Below are 21986 nucleotides of genomic sequence, written 5' to 3'. Positions count from 1 at the left end.
AAAGTATGCATCACAGGAGGTTTTACACTGCCAGCCATAGAAACAACTAGGGTGAGGCGTTTGTGCCTTTCGATGCCGCAACACTTTCCAAATTTTGAAGGATCTCTGTTGATTGATTGATCCACGGGGTTTGAAGTCAGAATGCAACACCAGGGCTTTTAGAGATCGCCACGTCAACTGAGCTAAATTTGCTTGAGTTTTGTTTTTCTTGCTCGAAAGTCCTTGTAGATTGGTTTAGTTACCTTGGTGAAATGATGTTTGACGCATATATGTTATATAGCAATAATTAGTGTCATTTACCGTGTAGTTTTTGTAACATCCGAATGTAGGTTCTAAGCACATTCTAAAGGAAAATTACTGTTTTGTATATGAGGGTATGATTTTTACTTTCTTTCATAGACTTCGTTCCTCAAGTTAATATGGAGGGGAAATGATCGACTAGTGCGACACTGTGAATTTCGAGATGTATCTGCGCAGTCGAAATTTTACAACCTAGTGCCTTTGATCTCTTGTATTATTTCGGCTGAAGAATTTATGTCTTTCCCCTTCTGCCATTGTTCAAAGAGGGCGAAGGACTCCTTTTAGTTGTCAGTGAATGGCGTTTTCCTCCCCAGTGTGTCACAATGTTTCCTGACGAATCAAATGAAGCAAACCAACAAACTTGCGGCGAAGAAATGCCGGACTAAAGTGAGTCAGTACAAAAATAAATGCGAGTACGAAAATGTCAGCGCAAAAATAAATGCAAAGACTTTCCTAATCGACATTAGTAACACGTCTACGGTGTTTGCAGTGGTTGACGTTACGATTTAAACACCTCTGCAGCTTCATTCAAGTAGTGATAACATTATAATTCTGTAAGACTTGATCCTGTGTTTTATCAACAGGGAAATAACGCAAGTTCTTACAGTAACACATCTTCATGGATAACTAGCTAGTAGATAAAACCTTAAAGCACGTTTGGCACCAAATGATTCCTTCTGTCATGATGAGGGCTACAAGTGGATTACCATTACCTCCCCCCCCCCCCCCCTCCTTTTTTTTTTGTCCGGCCTTGTGCCAGCACTCAATAGTAGTCAAAACGCAAATGGCTGCAGTATGCGTATGATCACAAAGAGCCGTTTTCAAAACGCGTGTGACGTGAAGTGCGAGAAATGTAGCAAAAAGAAACAAAAAGAAGCAAGAAGAAAGCGAGAGAAAAAAAAAAAGGAAATGAAATAAAGGCAACCACATCACCGTACCTTAAACGAGGTGGACGCCGGTCTAAGGATACGATGCCCGCAGTATCACGGTCAGCCGCTCGGAACACCGATGAACAGGCGTCTCTGAATGGGAGTCGGCACTCGTTCGCGCTCAAACACTTTGGCGCCGGTGACTGTGAGTAGGCTCGGCGTTGTTGTGTTCTCAGAGCACGGTGCTCAGATGAGGATGGCCACCGGTGCAGCGGCCTCTTTATGCCGTGCGTCTGTGACGAACACCGCGCGGGCGCGCCGTATCACCCTTGCCCCGCACAGAGCACCCACTGACAAAGGGAGAAGAAAAACGTAGGCGCCCAATACGGAAATCTCGTAGGAGAGGCAGAAAAAAAAAGAGAAAAATGAAAAGAGAATGACGCCCTCACTCCTTCTCAAGCGGTGCGGACAGTGCGCTGGGTGAAGCGAGTTGAGGTGAGGGGCTCTCCCGAGCCTAAAGCAGGCGGCGAGTGATGCTGCGCGGCATATCAAGCAAGGCCAGAGGCGCCTCACGGTCTCCCGCCACCGATGGTGAAAGAGCGCCTTCCCCTCGCCTTCGTTCTCGCCTCTTTTCCTTCCTGTAGACCGCCCTGGTGTTCAGAATGAACGCGCTTTGCAGGTTGGCCACTGACTTGGCGCAATCACCACTTTCTCTCTTTCTCTCTCCGTTTACGCATATTTTTTCGAGGTTGCAGCTACACTGGGTTGAGAGATTGATGGAGATAAGACAGAGCGAGGCTGTTCTGATTGGAGAAAGAGGTGGAGCTTCCCCGCCTCCATTCCTTCGTTGTGCGCCATCGGAAGTGTTTTGTCACAGCAAACGTGTCGCTGTGTGGCTGCAAATGTGGCCAACCGGAGGCGTACTTCTCCGCAATGAAAGAAAAAGAAGAACTACGAAAAACACGGAAGAAAACTGCTGGAGAAATCTGGTTGTGCGATAATCTGAAAACTATAGAAACGTATTAGTCTATGCGCACGGCACGAAAGTACAGTCATTCAGAATGCGGCCTCATAAGAAGAAGAAGAAGAAGAAAAAAAAAAGGAATAAATGTAAGACAATCTGCAATTCGGTGGGCTACTTAGCGGCTATGATGATCTTACGCATTACCCTTACCACCATGCTAAATGATAATTAGACTTCTTTTTCGAAAGAAGGCTGTTGTAGGAGATTTCGTAGCACTTACTCACTTTTTATTTTTCAATTCTTTATGCGTATTCAATTGTACAGGTCGGCGATCGTACATAGATAGGCTGTACCTTTTCTTTCTGAATAGCACACAGCAGTGGGGATCAACTTTCGATCAGAAATTCCAGTACAAAACGTGAAATCTCTGGCATGTAAGTTGACGGGAAGTTCGTGGGATAATGTCGGCAGCTTTTTCGAAGCGTTCTTGCAATTTAAAAAAATAAAAGAGGGAGATAACTATACTAGCTAAATCCACAAGGGAAACTATATGGGAAACTATAAGGGAAACTACAAACTTTCAGTTGCAAACAGCGCTGTGTCCTGTCTTTCTCTTGCCTTATAGCTTGTGTCCCAGTAGTTTGCGCTCCGAATTAGCCATAAACGTTGAACGAACCACGCAAACGCACTACCTAGATTGTGATATTCGAGGTGTCCTAGAAAAAGAGCAAGGTTTCTGAAAGCTTCTCTCGATATGCTTGTACGATGACCAAGAGCGCGAAAGTGTGACAACTTCTCGCGCTATTCTTCGGCATAATCGAGCAGATAACAACGTCTGTTTTGGGAGGTAGGCTGACGTAAACGGAAGGTACACGGATGTCCGGACAAAATCGCAGTCAAATGAATAGAGCCGCCAAGTTTTACTCTGACAAAAGAAGCTGCGAATGAAAAAAAAAAGAAAAGCTTGTATAAATTTGTAACATTCGTCTTCTGGCGCGAATATTTAATTAGGCGCGTGAATTTTTGGGGAATGGACGACACAGTCACAGTATCTTGTGACTCATCACTTTTGGGTGAGGTGAAAAAATAAATTTGTTAAAGAAACGTCGGGGAAATTTGACGAAGACAATGGTTTTTTGCATGGGTTTCTAGAATTCAGTGTTTCAATTAAGTCTTCGAAACTGCCTAATAAATATTTTTAGTTTTGTGCAACAGAGTCAAAAACTTTATTTAGGAAGTAAATAATAATATATTTATTCTGAATAATAATTGTCATCTTTCCGCCCATAAAGGCATCGAAACCAGTGCTTAATCACAATATTTTTTTGACTTTGCCAATATAGATGTTGGAGCATCGACGTTTTTTTTTTTTTTGAAAATAACATTTAGCTTTGAAGATACGAGGGAAAATTTTATTCTTCTATGTTTTTTATATTGCAGCAAGGCTGAAGACATCAGCACATGGAACATGCCTCCGACAATGATTGGTTTCGTGTGCTCTCGACAACATAAATCATTCGAGAAGCTGGACAGGAAACTTCCCGAAGGTAGGTTTTCGATTGCAAAGTGCCGTGATCGCCAAACCATAGTACACACAGAAAAACGAAGTAGCCAATGTAATTGAAATCAACGGCAGTCGAGTATTCTGTATTTATCACTTCACAGCTCGTCGTTTCCGCGAACTTGAAAGGACACTAAAATGGAACACTAAATCAGTTTAGACTTATAAAATGCTAATTAAAAATAATAGTTTTGTTAGTTTCGCGATAACGGATTGATTAGCATTAAAGAAAATGTAGCCGTACTTGCATTCCTTGAATTTAGTGTCGAAGCCCCAGCGCGGCATTTTTGATCATGACGTCATGAATTTCTGATCGGCTTCTGCAGAGCTGATTTGCTGTATTTTCTAGCATTTAGGCCGTTCTAGCGCAGAAGATATTCTAGAAAAACTTGGAGGACGCTTAATCTTCGCCTTTAAGAGTAGAACGCGATAGCGTTATCGGGACCCGTTCGCATCGCATCGTTCGCATACGGCAAGTAGGCTTCATTCACTGCAGCTTACACCGATCCCCTTAAGGTCAGCTTCACTTTTAAACTGAAATGCATTGCTGGAAAAACGTTTTCCCAGGGGCAATATAAGTGGTCTTCTATTAAAATGTGAAGGCCCTAGCACCTTTTTTATTATTTTATTAATTGTTTGCTATTGCCCCGACGCGTGCAGGTCTAGTAGAAATGTGTGAGTTTCCTCGTAGCAGAATTAGGTTTTCTCGTACATTCAAATTACAATCCGATGCCGATTGGTAAACAATCCGACGGCGAATCCGACGCCGAATGGTAAAGTCGTACTTTACCATTTTTCTGACGGATTTTACTGTGAGAAATTCAATTTTTGTTCGCCAAAACCTTGCACCACGTGGAGGGCCTGCGCAGTCGATGTGGTTGGATGATTTTCTCCGCCACCCGCGTTCACACGCCGGTTGCAGACGCCGGATTTTCTGCGACACGGGGCCCTAAACGCTAACGCGTTAAAATTGCTTGTTCTGTCTGGCTGCTTTAAAATGCAATGTAGTGCAGCTTTACAGGTAAAAAATTAACCAGGCCGCAGAAGACGCCATCGAAATTCATGACGTCACGGAGAACTGGAGCAAAGGTATTTGTTCTTAAGGACTTTTTCTGACTGGTCGGCGGCCTTCGGTAATATGTTCGCTGTCCCTATTGGGCTGTTCTTGTTCTTACGAACTTTACTAGCGTAAAAACGTTTTGTGAATACAGGCCCTGGTGCATGCGGAAACTTGAAGGAGGCTGAGCTACGCGTATTTCGTTTTCGCACATTCTCTTGTATACTAAGCCGCCTGTGATGGCAAGAGCCTCGTTTTTTTTCTTTTAGTATTGCAGAAGTGTAATTTACTAATACAGCTCAATTGATTTCTTCTCCCTTAATGTTCCTTCAAACTTTGCGTAAGAGCTATAAAACACTGAATTCTGAAAACGTCGACAACGAATGCTGGCAGACGACTATTATCATCTTCATGGTGGCAATGGCAGTCCGAGGGCAAATTCTTTGCTCATGGTGATATCAAGCTCGTCAATTTCAGTAATTGCAGATCAGTGCAGTATTGATTGCAGGGCTAACTTTTCGATCGGAGGTAAACACTACTTAAGAAGAGTACAGAACTGCCCGAACAGGGCGTTCTATGCGGTGAGTGTTACATTTCTACGACATCAATAGTTCATTCCCGCGCCTGGAGTTCGCTCACGAATTGTAATGTTATTAAAGCTTTTTGTGAGCGAGAGGTACGTTGCCGTGCAGATACCGCAAAAGCTTTGCCAGAATATAGCACTGTTTAATGACACTTGCTATTTGAACAATACTGAGTACTTCCGAACTTTCTGTTGAGCTAATTGGTTAAGCACGGTATTTACTCTCACAGAGCGCTAATAAAAACATATAAATATTCACTGTGAAGAATGCAACACAGGCGCGCACCAGAAACAGTTTCTTTTTTGAGAATCAGTTATACACATTCATCACATCTGCGCATGCGCGAACCTTAAAACGACACTGCGGCAGTGATTGAATCCTCCAGGTGAGATGCATATGGTGAGATGCATATGCATATAGAAGCGGTTTCTTTTTCGCGAAGACCAGCCGTGGTGGCTTGGCTATACCGTTGTACTGCTGAGCACGAGGTCGATGGTTCGATTCCCAGTCGCGGCGGCCGCACTTCAATGCGGGAGAAATGTGAATGCGCTCGTCTACTTTGATGTAGGCGCACGTGCAAGAAGCAGCGCTTGTCAAAAATAATTCGGAGTCCTCCACTATACTGCGTACCTACCGCGTTTAGGGACACCTCTATCTTATTTATTTTTAAAATTTATTCACTACATATTGCGAACTCAATGTCCAAGCAGGCTAGACGTCATAGTCGAACAGATACTACAAAGTAAGCAAATAAACAATGAACAGGAACTTAAGAAAATATTAGCGGTGAGTAATTCCAGTCAAGTATTGTACGTGAGAAGAAAACCTAAATGTGTCTGTTCGTGCAAAATAAGGTGTTAGTGTGTTTTCACGATGGCGTTGTGTATGTCTGGTCGTTAAGGGTGACAGAAATGGGGAGGGTCTAATTGCTAGTTCATTATTAATAAGCATATGAATGACCCGTAACCTCAATTCCTCGCACTTCGAGTGACTGTATTTGATTGCACTGCACTATTTCACTGGCAGAGATGGATACGGCAAATTTGTTAAATATAAACATATGACAGCCTTTCTTTGGACTATTTCTAATTTGTTACTGTTTACTTTAGTGTAATGGTCCCAAACGATGCATGCATATTCTAGTTTAGGTGTGATTAGTGAGTGGTATCCGAGCAGTTTAGAATTAGTGGGGGCTCCTTTAAGCTTATGCCTTGTGGAACACAGTTTTCAGAAAGAAGATGAACAAATGTTAGATATATTACCGTTCCAAGACAAGTTGTTCGTCAGCGTCACTCCTGAATATTTGTAGTTAGTAACTTGTTGAAGTGGTAGGGAACCGAGCTTATAGGTGCATGCAAACGGCTGTCTTTTTTTAGTGATCGGAAGACTATGGAATAGCAACTAGCCCAAACTGCCACCCTTCGAAAGTAACACACATTCCTCCATGTGGTTTCATACCCCACTGATTACACCAGTTGGCTGTGTTACTGACACTAACACTTATATCTTGGTCATTTGTGGAATGAACTTTGTACAATGCAAAATCGTCGGCGAACAGTCGAATTTGGACTCCAGGACAGATTACGTTAACAATGTCATTGATACGCAGAAGAAAGAGCAGAGGTCCCAATAGACTTCCTTGAGGCACCCCAGATGTCACTGGAAGATGGAGTCCGAGTAATGCCCGTCCACATCGACGAACTGTACGCGGTCAGACAAATAAGCTGCAATCAAGCGCACACAAATTTCCGGAACACCAATCGAACTGAGTTTTAGGATTACAGTCGGTAAAGCGGATAAAGAGAGTATGGCGACAGCGTGAGAAGAAAAGTGCAGTGCCGCGCAATACGCGCACTGCGGTGACGATGGCTACGAGATAGCGCCAGAGTAGAGGCCTGTCTGCGGCTGCTGGTGTGAATCGCGCTTATAAGCGCGTCACCCACGCGCTGCTTTTCGCGATCTCCCGATTAGCGAGGCAGTCGCGCCACACTTCACTCCGTTTGCAATGTGCCGCACGAGACAGATTGTCCGCGCCAGCGAATATGACGCGAATTGAAAACACGTATAGAGCCGCGCTCAGAGAGAGAGAGAGAGAGAGAGAGAGAGGAGAGGAAAGGCAGGGAGGTCAACCAGGAGAGCATCCGGTTTGCTACCCTGCACTAGGGCTAAGGGAAAGGGGGAATAGGAAGAGTAAAATCGGGGGACATTGAGTACTGAGTACACATGGGACGATGTACAGGGACACTATAGGCGGTCTCTTAAACCCGTGCACTTCAAATAGGCAAATAGACTTAAATACACAAAGTATTTGAGCCGCGCTCAAATATCGCATTAGGGAGTATCGTAATCGTCTGTGAATGCTTTTCAAGAAGCTTTCTTGTAGCAATAAATTTCCTCTTTTCTTTCCTCATGTTTTCATTTCCTCTATTCCCTTCTGAAAGCGCATGCAGGCGTTGTGCCCCTCTCGGTGGCAGTTGTCAGCTTGCTCCCTCCCTATCTCCTTCGTGTCCTTATGTTATATGTGCACAAACCAAATAATAATAATAATAATAATAATAATAATAATAATAATAATAATAATAATAATAATAATAATAATAATAATAATAATAATAATAATAATAATAATAATTCTAGCAAGGTGCGGGCGCACAACCATGCTGTGGTTTAGCCTTGACGACAGTTTTGGTGGAACAAGCATGCATTAAGCCCGTTCGAGATATATTTTAAAACGTTATATAGGGGATAGATACTTTACATTTGCAATCTGCTTCCGTACTTTGAATGGATGAAGCTGCAGTGACCTAAACATGTCAAAAATTGACGATGTAGCTCGGCATTTTGATAAAATTAATTTGACTGCAAGTCGCCGACAGCGATAAATCCTCACGATATCTTTAGAATAACATGAATCCCGCACGGTAGCAGCGTTCTCAAGGAATGAGTGAACCAGTGAGTCAATATGCCTTGATTTTAACATTGAGGGAGAACTTTATAGCTTCCTTCGAAAAAAAAAAAAACGAGAAAAACAGTTTTTTATAGGCCATCGCACACGTGTTACTTGTATGCTCATCCCAGTTAAGTTTATTGCTAATCGTTCAGCCCAACTACGTTACATAGAAAACTGATTTAATAGTCTGGCCACTATTAACGTAAGTATAACGACGAGGGGTCTTTTAATGAGCTATAGCCATAGACACGGTCTCAGTAAAATTAATTTGCACTTCCTTACGTTCGTACCCGGTCCGCGTATTTACAATTGTTATTTAATAGCACTTGCGATGCATCGTTGATAATAACAGACTAAATTACAGAATCAACAGTGAACAACTTCTCTGTTACACAATCATCAATAACGTTAGCGATGTCGTTTATGTAAATAAAAAAAAGTGTAGTGCTCCCAACGCGGAGCCACGTATAGAACACCTTACAACACTCTATAGTTTATTTGATCATGTACCTTCAATTACGACAGATTGCGTATAATTATTCAAGTATGCTTCAATCTAGTTAACTAGTGCGTCAAGAAGCTCCACATCTCTAAGTATGAAATAATAATAAAAAAAACATATATATGTGTAACATGGTCAAATGCGTTAATTCATTAATGCGTTAAATGCGTTAAATGTGTTAATCGCAAATTTCTTTACGAGAAATAAATATGGTCAAATGCGTTAATAGCATCATAACAGACACTCATCCATTTCATGTATCAATACTACGTATGCCTGCTCGCCCAACACGAAATAAAACTTTTTGCAACTTCAATATACCACCGACAAGAATTATATATGGCCAGAGATTAGTGGAATGTATTGGCATAAAAATGTGGAATGACTTACCATTTGAGGCTAAACAAAACAAAGATGTATCACATTGGTTAAAAAAAATGTGGTTGATCCCTCTTATATAGGAACCGGTATAGAACACGAAAGTGAAACGTGTCTTCACAGAAGTAGTGTAATGTTTATTGCACATTGATATATAATGTCTATTGGTGTTTTGTGGCTAAAGCGCCCTTAGGCGTTGATGCACCCACGCTGACGCCTGGTGGCATGTCTCCTCCATCACGACTACCAACGTCGATGACCATGAGCAACCGTCGTGCATATGGAAGCTGCACTACGCTGCACACGCTAGCACAACGCGAAAGACGAAGCACGTAACTGACACACTAATACAACGCGCAAGACAAAGCACGTAACTGAATCGTCACCGAGTCAAATCAGCGCGTACAGCGCGTCGTAATTGCAGCCTCCGCGATCAACTTCAGAAACATTTTCAGAGCTAATTGCGGAGGCCACGCTCCGCTGTGCTGAGTACGGTCACTAGTGGTAGTGCTTCTTGATGCCAGCGTCCCTTCGAATGCTGGCATCGAGGCGTCGTAGTGCTGAGACCACCGAAGCGGTCACTGTCGGTGCGCGTTAGTGTCATAATGCAGTACTTCTCTTTTCTGCTCGTAGGCGGCGGCACCGCCCCGAGCAAGAGCGCGGGTACACGGAGGAGTGTTAGATATATAAGGCGCGTCTGTGTAGCTCTCTGCTAATGCGTTTGTGGCGCAATGGGTTAAACGCTCGGCGATCTATCGTCGCGGACCGAGAGGTCGTGGGTTCGATTTCCAAATTTTGCATGTTTGTGGAACTTTTTCTTCTGGTTTCTTTCTTTGTATTATGTTCTATGACGTATTTCCGTGACGGAAATACGTCAGTGAAGTCTTGGTGGACCCCGGCATAAAACACTTTCGTGTTAAAAAACACTATCTTCAGCAAATGTCCGCGGAACCTGTCTGAATATGTTCATCCCATGTACGCGACAAATAGTATGTACTAGTTTGCAAATATGTTTTGTATGCCAAGTTGCAAACGAGATTTTTTTTGTCGTACTAACCAAGTGTTCCTTTCAATCTATACTGTTTTCTATATGCTCTATGTGTTCGTTATATTTAAAGAGCGTAAGATTGGGCGAGTTGATATTCCATGTCTTATCTTAATAGCGCATGAAAAGGGACGAGACACAGATGGACGACGCGGACACAGCGCTAACTTCCAACAATCTTTTATTCTACGAAGCACTTCACACATATATAGTCAACAGATAGCAGCGCACGCAAGCGCATAAGTACTGATTTTTGAACACATGACGGCAACGTGACATGTGTAATGGAAGAGATGAGATCGAAGATGAAAAAGGGGAAAAAAAAGCAAAGATTTTAAAATTTTTTTCTTGTAGCGACAGATTAGGATGCTATCTTCATCACGCCACCCTCTGTACCTTGTTTAAAAAATCTGATTCTTTTTTTCGAAAGATCAATTGAAGGCGCGCTAACACAAGCATTCCCCAAACTAACGATCTTCGCCGCTTCAATGATCTTACGTGTTGTTTGCATTGGGCTTCTTCCTATCGCAGTGCACTGCTTATAAATGCGACTGCACCCATGCTTTCTACAGTGGAAAGCCAGATGGCCCACTCCTCCAGTTCGCACGTTATTTGCGCGTTCACGCAGCCTATCATTTATACACCTTCCTGTTTGGCCGATGTATTTTTTGCCACACGACGAGGGTAGTTCGTACACGATATTGTTCTCACACTGAACATGGCTTTCCTTGTGCTTTGTCTGGCAACGGGGTTTTCCAGGACCACAATAGCTGGCCTTGCACAAGTTGGACAGCTTGTTTGGCGCTGAAAAGATGACGCTTACATTTGCGTTGTTGCCAATCTTTTTCAGCCTGTGTGAGATATCGTGGATGTACGGTATTATTGAGCGTTTCTGCTTCCTTTGAACGATGTCCGGAGAAGCAAACTGCTCATTTTGCCCGCGCTTCACGGTCTTAAGGAGGCCTTCGGCCACCGCTGTGATAATATACTGCGGAAAACCAGCCTGTTTGAGGCGTTCCTCTTGCGCAAGGAAACTGGAAAAACACTTATGAGGGCATGAGCGGCGAAGCGCATTCATTAGGGTTGACTTTGCGATGCCTCTTTTAACCAATTTAGAGTGGCCTGGCGAAAATGGCAGTAGCGGCTTGTTCGCCCTTGGTTCATATGCCCAGCACACTTGGTCTCCCTCAAAAAAACATTCTTATGTCGACGAATCGTAAAGTACCATTTTGAGGCATTTGATGCGTGATAGTGAGTGGGTGTAAACACTTATTAAAAAGATCTAGCACTTGCGTAACATCAGGAAAAACCCTCCCGCTTGAACTTGAATCGAGAAGTACAAGGTATTCGTCAACATACCTATATGCCTTCTTTACATTTGAGTTATCTAATCTGGCATCCAGTGTCCTGTTTACACGAGCAAGATAAAGGTCACTTAAAATTGGCGCAATACAGGAACCAATGCAAATTCCTTGTTTTTGGAGATAAGCATTTCCATCCCATTTGGAGAACGTCGAGCGCAGATACATGGACAGTAATTCAAGAAAACCCTGTGTAGATATGCAGATGGTGTTTACAAACTTGAGTTAATCGTAAGCATCAATAGCCTCTTGAACACATATTAACAACTCATCATGTGGCAGTGAATAATATAGATCTTTTACATCTATAGAGAAAGCGTTCAAATTACTACCTGCATGTGTCTTCAGGTAACTTATCACTTCTTCTGAGTTCTTGGTCAGAAAAGGGTCATTAACTGCTAGCAACTTCAACTTACGTTGGAGAAAAAGGCCCACGGACTTTTGCCAAGTTCCACTTTCTGACACTATAATACGCAGTGGCCATTATGGTTTATGGGTTTTGATCGAAAAAAAAAAACATTTCAAGGCTCCCAGCTTTTTTGCTTTCGATCTCACGAACCAGCTTACTCAGGTTTAATTTCTGACAAAGCTTCTTAGCTTCCGTTTTCACTTTGTGAAAGTGAAAACGGAAGCTAAGAAGCTTTGTCAGAAATTAAATCCTGAGCAAGCGTGCGCACAAATGGGACTTTTATTTCTCAACTAAAACAAAAAGGTGCGATGTGTTGTTATTCCAGTTTACGAACCACCATGAAGTTCTGGGCATCATTATAAAATTTTTAATAAAAATGGATTTATATTTTGTAAGTGATGCGCAAACGTTTCTCATGTTAAACCATTTCTCATGGTAAAAACTGCTTGCATGCAGATTTTACCTCGACCTCCTCCGTCCTAGAGAATGGGAAATAATGAATGAATGAATGTTTCCTTTTAAATGACACTGATTTTCAGAATTTAAATGAGAAAGAAGCACTTTTATTACAGACATAATTTTCTACTGAGAGAGGAGGAACACGCAACGACTTGATGGACAGAATTTCCCCTTCAGTGTAATTATGCCCATAGACGGCGTTAACAGGGTCGCGTAGCTGAGGCGAAGCTTGCCACCTTAAACCAACGCCGATTTATTTAGTACTTTACTTTGCTTGCGTTATCCAACAGTGGAGTTCAGCATGAGTATCCAAAGTACATCCGCCAGGATCCAGCGCTTCACCGGGCATAATCACTGTACACGATTCACTCGAAATCGTCGCGCTACGAAAAAGAAGAAAGAAAAGAAAATCATAAGTATTCGCGTGCGAAGTCAGAAATCAACGAAACCGTGCTAGCAGGAGTGTGCAAATATTCGAAATTTTGAATACGAATTTAATAGTATTTGCTGTTCGTTTCGTACGTGATTCGATAATTCACTATTCGAAGAGTTCGAATATTCGCTTCCTTTAAATATTATATAAGGGGCCACAAAAGCCTGAGTGGTTCTGGCGCAGTAGAACCGTGGTTGTTGAACAGACACACCGACTAGGTACCTTATGCACAATAGTTAGCGGCCGTTAAGTAAGCATGTCTCGCCTCAGGTAGCCTGCAAATTCGCGCTCTCTATTTACACTTATCTATTTATTATTTGGGCAATCTTATTGTGTTTGCATTTCTTCAAATCTTCTTCAACGAACACTACTCTATACTACGCGCATTTCGGACGATGCTGTTTTTTTTTCTTCTTTTTTTTCTTGTTACTGTCATTGTGTACGAGACATGAGCGTACTTTCCTTAGTTTCTAATTACCAAACTCCACAGTTGACATGACATGCTGTTCTTACCGCCATTAAATGTATCAAATAATGTAAACAAGCCTTTAGTGTCCAAACAAACACCACCGAACTTTTCATTTCACGTTATGTAGAGATTGGAAGTACTGGATATTCGATTCGGGTATTCGAAGGTCGCTTTCTCTCGAATATTCATATTCGACTCGGTTCGAAATTTTCACTATTCGAACACTCTTACACGCTAGCATAGAAGTTCGTGACCCGGTTACCATGGGTGAAGCGATCGAAAATAAAAGATGCAGAACTATTTTGACGCGTCGGGTTTGCATTGAGCGTCCTTGCACGTTTGCGAAGGATGAAAGCTCGCGCGAAAACAGCAAATGGCAAAAACAACGATAACATCGTTGAATAACAAAACAGAAATAAAAACAATGGAGACAGAGTGCAGCAAATAACGGCCTAGATGAAATTAGGCGGGAATGACTGCATGAAGGGAAAAATAACCGAGACAAATGAATAAAAAACAATAATGTGAAAAGGCCACATGCAAAAGACAAGCTTCTAGAAACTTCATGTCACCGTCATGGAATAATAAAGGACTGATTGATGAACTCTCTTTTCAATAAAAATGTGGCAATTTGGCGTTTATTCTTGCGTTTTCCTTTCTTCACGAATATCGTGTAGGTGGCAGATCCAACCCACTGGTTGGAATCTACGTTAAGCGATGTATTGCTGGAACCTTTTAATTAATTAGTTAATTAATAACTAGCTAATTAATTAATCTGGGAATGCATTACAGCCCTTAAGCAAGGTATCGACTGAAGGGAGCACCGCGGTATAATTAAGAAAACAACGGCAAGTATAATACAAAACTTTGGCAAGCAAATAACAAGAATGGCACACTTACAAAATTTCAATACCACCCACGAATGAAAAAGAACATAATACTCGTGCGACCTTTGCAGAATCGCATCCCAATTTCCAGCGCACCTGTGTCTTTCGAGCAGTTTCACTAAGAATTTCAGTTGCCTATAACTAAACCACACATTTTAAAACGTTGTCCGCATATGACTCACCTGTTTGAAATGTTCCCTGTATGTAACATTCTCGAGCACTTATCTATGAAATATTTAGGGGTGGGCGAATATTGGAAGTTTAAGATACGAATCAAATACTGCAATCTAGCTATTCGTATTTGAAAAGGAACTATTCGGTGTTTTCGAATATTTGCCAAATATTTCACAGATACCAAATGTCAAAGTTTAGCTATATTGTTCTTCGGTTGGTAAACAAAGTATTGCACATAATCAGAAGTGAGACAACGACAAAAGTTTTTAAAGGAATGCAGAAACAAATTTAGTAATGCGAGCTTTGTTTGCGGTTTCGCGGCGGAAGCCCACAGGAAAACCTTTGATTTTTGCTTGTCTGTCGTTCAGTGTTGTTGGTAGTCTAGACACGATGTAGCAGTTTTACCTTTTACGCTACATCCTGTGATGTTACACTTGCAACGAACACTTTTACATGTGTCTACGGCACACCAGCGCTTCAGCAACTTTTTTTTTCTTTTCCCACAATGTCTGATATTTTCTCGGTAACCATTTACTAAGCATGTTTTTTTTTTTTTTTTTGTAAAACCAGTCATACAGCAGCCATTTCGCCTTGGAGAGATTGTTTGCCACCTGGCTCTTAATTTGACGAGAGGCTTTTCATGCAGGCTTTTAATGACGATTAGTGATTTTGGGTTGAAAACTGATCCATTGTTCTTAATAGATGTATATTTTGCACTAGCCAGTATAGTGTTCAGCGAACACTTTCAAAAAAAATTTAAAGGTTGCCTGTGGCAGATAGCACAATTTTTGTTGATGAGCTGGTCTACTCGAAGAGGCGGACATTACTTGCACAACAAATTGAAATGAATAATGAAATAATTAACAAAAAAATCACAAATTAACTTTTAACTCATCACCTTATGACCCATATTGCAATTTACAAATTCTAGCCATGGAGTTCGCTAGGCGTATCATACCACTTGGAACAAATTCTCAGGATGACACCACTTTCGAGATATTAATTCTCGAACTTTGCGGAGAAATGCATTGGCGTTCCAGTTACTTTTGTACTTCAAGGCATAAAACGACGTTTTGGTAAGAATATTGTTATCTTAGAGCAGTGGAGAAACTTTGTAAGCGTTTCATTCAACGCCTCTAAACACACAGAAATCTAGTGTTTAGCAATCCTAATTGAGCTATTAATTAACCCACAAACTCCAAAATTTGCACGCACACATCCCATATTATGCCCCTATCCCTACCACCAATTTTCTCTAAATATAAACTCGTTCAATGATCCAGTTCTTCCCGAACATAGGGAAAACATGCATGTTTCGGGAGCTTCTAGTCGCACTAACCGCTGCGCTATATATACGAATTTATTTTTAAAGAATTTATTTATTTATTTATTTATTTAAGTTTATTTAATTTATAATATATATATATATATATATATATATATATATATATATATATATACTGTAATACCCTCATAATGAGGGCCTTTGGGGGTATTTTGAATAAATAAATAAATAAAATATATATTTATAAAATCGTACAACTTTTTTAAATGTCGCCTCTGGCAGAAAGCATAATTGTAATACGTTGGGCTGGATTGTCCGAAGCGGCGAGCATTACTGAAACAAGAAATCGAAATGCATAATCGACTAATCAATAAAAATCAATAATTAACTCTTAAATGAATTACTTAATGGCGCATATTGCAATTTACGTATTGTAGCCGGTGAGCTTGCAAACCATATTCACTTGCAACAAATTCTAAGGATCGCATGGGTTTCGAGGCATGCGCCGCCAATCTTGCGGTGAAAATGCACTATTGGTCCACTTACTTTTTTAACTAACTGGCGTTTTAGGCATTGAAGCACAAGAGTAACTGGAACGCCCATGTGTTTATAGTGTCGCACAATTCGGGAACACTCATCTTGAGATTGGTGCCATCCTGAAAATTATTCCCAAGTGGAAAGAATTCGAACTCACCCGCTACAATTCGTAAAATACTGTGTGCCTTAAAGTATTTATTTAAAAATAATTACTGCATTTTGGTTAATTCGTCTATTATGCATTTCGGTTAAGTCTCGTTGAAGTAATGTCCGCCTCTTGTAGTAAAGCAGCTCAATGATTTTGATTATGCTATCTGCTACAGACGATTTAAAAAAAATTCTGTATGGTCTAAAAAGAAAAAAAAAAACAGCTGGTGTGTATATTCACTGTGCGGCTCTGAATTACTTTCTTTTCTAATTAGGCATTTAAACACGCTAAAATCACAAAACAAATAGAGAGAGGGGATGTATAGAAAGGGCGATAATTCTTGTTGGCTACCCTGCACGGGGACAATGAATAACGGTCCATAAAGAGAAAGGGCGAGGTGCACTAACGAAAGTGGACTAGTAAATTGTGTGTGCAATGCAGCGGTGGAAAGCGGCTTTCTCAAAGTCTGTAATGTAGGCCTGATGCTTAGAAGCCGTCTAACTAACTAACTAACTAACTAACTAACTAACTAACTAACTAACTAACTAACTAACTAACTAACTAACTAACTAACTAACTACTAACTAACTAACTAACTAACTAACTAACTAACTAACTAACTAACTAACTAACTGACCGACCGACCGGCCGACCGCTTGACTAACTAACTAACTAACTAACTAACTAACTAACTAACTAACTAACTAACTAACTAACTAACTAACTAACTAACTAACTAACTAACTAACTAACTAACTAACTAACTAACTAACTAACTAACTAACTAACATATGAATTAGTAAATAAATAAATAAATAACGCAGATCCAACGCACAATGTTGGAATCCATATTGAGACGAAGTGCGGCACCAAATTTATACCATTAGAGTAGGGGGTCATGCTATGGATTAATGGTATATGAGTCAAGTATGTGGTACAGCTACGGCCTTTACAGTAAGTTATTACGCGCGTTTTACGAACCGTGGAGAATGTTTGCCCACATACCTGAGAGAACTGACAATGACACCGACTTCGTATTTGGCAGAAATGAGGAAATTTTGTTGTCGGCTTCGCCAGAAACAATGAATTGTTTAATTATCAAGAGATGACAACATGATGAGATATGAAAAACATTCTGTTAATAAAGCGCATTTCGCAAACGTGCTTCAGAATCAGAATCAGTTTATTCAATACAAAAAAAAAAACGGCGTTAATTACATGGTAAGTATATACAGAAGGAGGTCCCGTAGTTAAAAACTGAAATGGGACCTCCTATGCATGATGACAAGAATTATTAATACAAACAAACAATGGCAACATGTAAAGTTTACGATAATACAGGTTTTTTTAAAGACAAGGCATAAATAAAAAAAAATGCAGCAGTTAATGCATAAGAACAAGGTTGCAGATCACTCAATAATAGGGAGAACTACAAAGGGTGCTTTTCCAAGGCGATGAAAAGAATGCAGGAAATAAATATAGAAACACAGTTAAAGTTAAAAAAAAGAAAGAAAAGACATACTACACTGAAAAATGGGAGTCGGATAAAGCTAAAAGAAAGCGCTTAAGTTCTGTATGAAACCTGTGAGATTTCAACAATTTTAAAGGAAATGGTAATGTGTTCCAGAGGGATAAAGCTGAAAAGTGTGATGACTGCTTGCCGTAGTTGGTGCGAACGCTGGGTAAAATAAAGTTCATATTCTCTGCAAATCTAGTAATATTTATATTAATAATAGACGTCGTTGGTATGATGGTTGCTGGAAGATTATTGTTTATTGCCCTAAAAATAAAAATGGCGAGGTTGTATTTAACAAGATCAGTCACATTCAAAATGTTATGAGCATGTAATATCTCACTAGCGTTAATGCTACGAGATGAAAATGTTATTAGACGAAATGCTTGCACAGTCAATAAAGAAATAAAATAACCAACGCAGTAACACACACACACACACACACACACACACACACACACACACACACACCACGCACGCACGCACGCACGCACGCACGCACGCACGCACGCACGCACGCACGCACGCACGCACGCACGCACGCACGCACGCACGCACGCACGCACGCACGCACGCACGCACCACACACACACACACACACACACACACACACACACACACACACACCACACACACACACACCACACACACACACACGAGCATGCTACGTGTAATACATGGGTACAATTTAACTTTCATTAAAGGCCGGTTATTAGCGCTTGTAGAGTAGATCGCTGTAGGGACGCGTTACTCCATGGCCCAAGTTACTTTTCTGCGCCGAAAATAAGATCATCGAGGCGTGCTCGCCTCAAAGCAAACCTTCGCTGCTAAGAACATGTTTTACGTTCCTAAAGGATGTTTCACGTTTTTTTACGAATGGCTGCATCATTTTTTAACAAGGCATAGCTGAATGACATATACGCTACAAAACGACTTAATTTTTAACCTCAGACGATGAATAAAACAGTCAATGTCTCTCGGTCAGCGCCAGCAGAAATCGTGTGCCGGTACGACTAGCAGGGTCATATGCTGGCAATGTTAGAAAGGGTGTGGTTTAATTACGGGCATTAAGAATTATTGGTACAGTACAACTGTTCAAAAGAAAGGGCTTCGTTGAATAATTGGACGGTGATTCCGCAATGTCTAACAACTATTCTGTATTTTTCTTTCTCAAAGAGCCTTCAACGAATTCTCTTTGAGCAGAACTGCAGTGGGACGTCAGTGTATATTTTCGTACAATTTGGTGACGAATACTTGAAACTGGTGCTTCTTTCAGGGTTCGTACTAATCGGCATGCTACGAGTACTTACCGGATTTATTTCCGCAACCTCAACATGGACCCGAGACAAATTAATCAATGATTTCATTCGCAAGTTCGGCATTGCGGTTTGTCGTACAAGTAACACACAAGTAGTACAGCTGAATCTGTTGTCTGAGTGTTGTCTGAGTGACAGGCGACTAGAAAAATTATCTGCATTAGAAAAAAGGCTAGCTGATATAATTGCCTGCATAATGTTCTTGCAGCACTAGATATTTTTGTAGGTTATACACATTGGAATGCAAACTTTCAGGAGGAACTAGGGTTGAACGTTATCGATTAAAACAGAAAAAGTGAGAATGAAATATGAATAATAGGCTTTTTTAACGAACAAGATCATTTTCTAGGGCAATTTCACAAAGGTAAAAGGAGAATAGAAGATAATTACACGTTAAAAACCTTTAAACTGTGATTTATTGCAATATTGGAGCAGTACACTGCAGTCTTAGCGCAAAGCAGTTAGAGAACGTTTAATGTCATTACCGTTATAAGTTGCCCTCGATCAAAGATAACAAATAAATTGAGGAATACTTTAACGTTTTTTCTACCATGGGCAAGTGAGTAACCACCGCCGTTCTTTTACTGCGTTTATAGCAAACCTTGTGTAACAGTTAAGCATATAAGCTGTCGGGATCACAACAACTTAGACACGCTTGATGTCACAATTAAAAGAAGAAAAAAAAATCTGCTAATGACGTGGCTGTTTGGTCTGATGCTTTTATATACCTCCGAGGGCACTATACCTGCATTGTGTGCCATTGCAACGATCTCTCAAAGATGACAGAAAATAAATCTGAACGTGCGCCATAAAATATCATCCTGAAATTTAGCCAAAATTTACGAAGAAACAGTCGAACTGTAAATCCTTGCTGAGGGAACAGGCTGGCTATATGACACCCGGATGAATAGCAGATAATGTTGTATTGGGGCCGGAAGAAAAAGTGACAGAAAAGTAAAATCTGTTACTAAATGAACATAAAAAAGTACGCCGGATTTTTTAGAAATAAAGACAGTAAACACTGCGCTCTGTTTACACGGGGTGATAATTTTTAATTTTCGTGCAAGTTTTAAAAATAGGCTGTTGCAGATAACGTAAATATACAGTCCTTGTGCTGGATTATTCAGAAAGGTGGACATTGCTTGCACAAGAAATCGAAGCACATCCTAAGCTAATTAACAAGAATCCAGTAATTAGGCTTTGAATTATTTACTTTACAGCAGATATTGCAATTTACGAATTGTAGCCGGTGAGCTTGCAAGGTGTATCCACTTGGAATGAATTCCCAGAATTACGCCAGTTTGGATATATGCGCTATCAAATTTGCCGTAAAAATGCACTGTTGTTCCACTTACTTTTTTAGAAAGCGCTCTTTTATGCATTGAAACACAAAAGTAACTGGAACGCCCATGTATTTCGTTACACACTTTGGGAAATAAAATTTCGAAACTGGTGCCATCCTGGAAATTCATTTCAAGTGGATACGTCTTGCAAGCTCAGCGGCTACAATTCGTAAATTGCAATATGTGTCGTAAATAAATAAATAATAAATAAATAAATAATAAATAAATAAATAAATAAATAAAACTTCATTAGTAATTTTTGTTAATTAGTTGCATATGTGTTTCGTATTCTCGTGCTAGTAATGTCCGCATCTTCGAATAATCCAGCTCAAGGAGACGAATTATGCTGTCTGCCACAGGCGATTTAAAAAAAGAATTCCATGCAACTTAGGAATGGCCACACTGTGTAAAGTCGGAAGCCACTTGATTCGGTGCCTTGTGAACCACAGACGGCAGACACGACCATGCATTACGTTGCTTTAGCAATAAAGCCGAGGCAGCAGTGCTATGTTAACGTTTTGTACTGCCTTACTACCAACCAGATTTGAAATATTTTCACACTATTGCAGTCGACATAGATAATAAACGAAGCGTAACTATTCATCTGTTATGACGTTTTGTTTCTGAGCGGGACGTTGTGGGTTTAACACCCATCCTCAGCTTGAAAGGCGAGGAGTAGAGACTTAGTAGAAATGCCGCGATTTAGGCAAACATTAGGCAATCGCACTTCCCCGGAATCAACCTGGTGGCCTCCGTATACGATGTCCCTAACAGCTCTAAGGCGAAGCGGTGAGCTGTAAAAAAAATGTAAAAAAAACAGGAAAAAAAAGTTTTTTTTTCCTATAATCTTTCACTTCTTCTGCCAGGGTCACCAGGCCACCCATTATGAAGCCACGACCAAGCCATACCAATATATCACAAAGTCCGCGACGACTGCGCTGACTCTTCGAAAATCAGTCTGAAAAATTTTCCTCGCGTTTTCATCGCGCTTTCGCTAACCGCCTGCGCTCTCCATTTATCATCGATCACGCCCCTGCGTTTCGGCGAAAGGCGCTCATCGCGTTTTCGTTATGGGCTCACGGCAATCCGCTAAGGCGGTCCTTCTCGCGCGCATCACAGTGAGCTGAAAGCCTCCGTTACTAGAAACGTAAGGGGAAGTGGGGGAGGGGGAGTAGATGAAAAAAAAAAATGAAGAAAAGAAGTGTACGCATCCATTGTGTCCAGCGACGGCAGCTCCACGGGCGCACTGCTACGTGCCTCGATTCCAGACTCGCGTCGAACGTCTTTTCCAATGTTAAATTGGCGGGAAATTTATCCAACGACGCAGTATTGGCCCGCGGAGTGACCGTACTAGGCTACCGGGTCGTACGGGGGCCACTGCGACACCTCGCGCGATTCGGACCGAGAAAAGCGCCCCTATTGCGAATTCAAGCGACGACACC

The 21986-nt window shown here is 41.1% G+C and overlaps 1 protein-coding gene across 1 annotated transcript in view; it reads right to left on the bottom strand.

Annotated features, from left to right (window-relative positions):
• Nucleotides 1-1739, bottom strand: part of LOC119456241 (venom allergen 3) — a 46166-nt gene extending 44427 nt beyond the window's left edge. The window contains exon 1 of the mRNA XM_049669619.1: nucleotides 1239-1739. The gene's annotated coding sequence lies outside the window, so the exon portion shown is untranslated. The remainder of the gene's footprint in view (nucleotides 1-1238) is intronic.
• Between the last annotated feature and the right edge of the window lie 20247 nt (nucleotides 1740-21986).

This window comes from Dermacentor silvarum, chromosome 6 (genome assembly GCF_013339745.2).
Source record: "Dermacentor silvarum isolate Dsil-2018 chromosome 6, BIME_Dsil_1.4, whole genome shotgun sequence".
Lineage (NCBI taxonomy): Eukaryota > Metazoa > Arthropoda > Arachnida > Ixodida > Ixodidae > Dermacentor > Dermacentor silvarum.
Note: the sequence above shows the minus strand (reverse complement) of the source record. Positions and strands in the feature narration are given on the sequence as shown.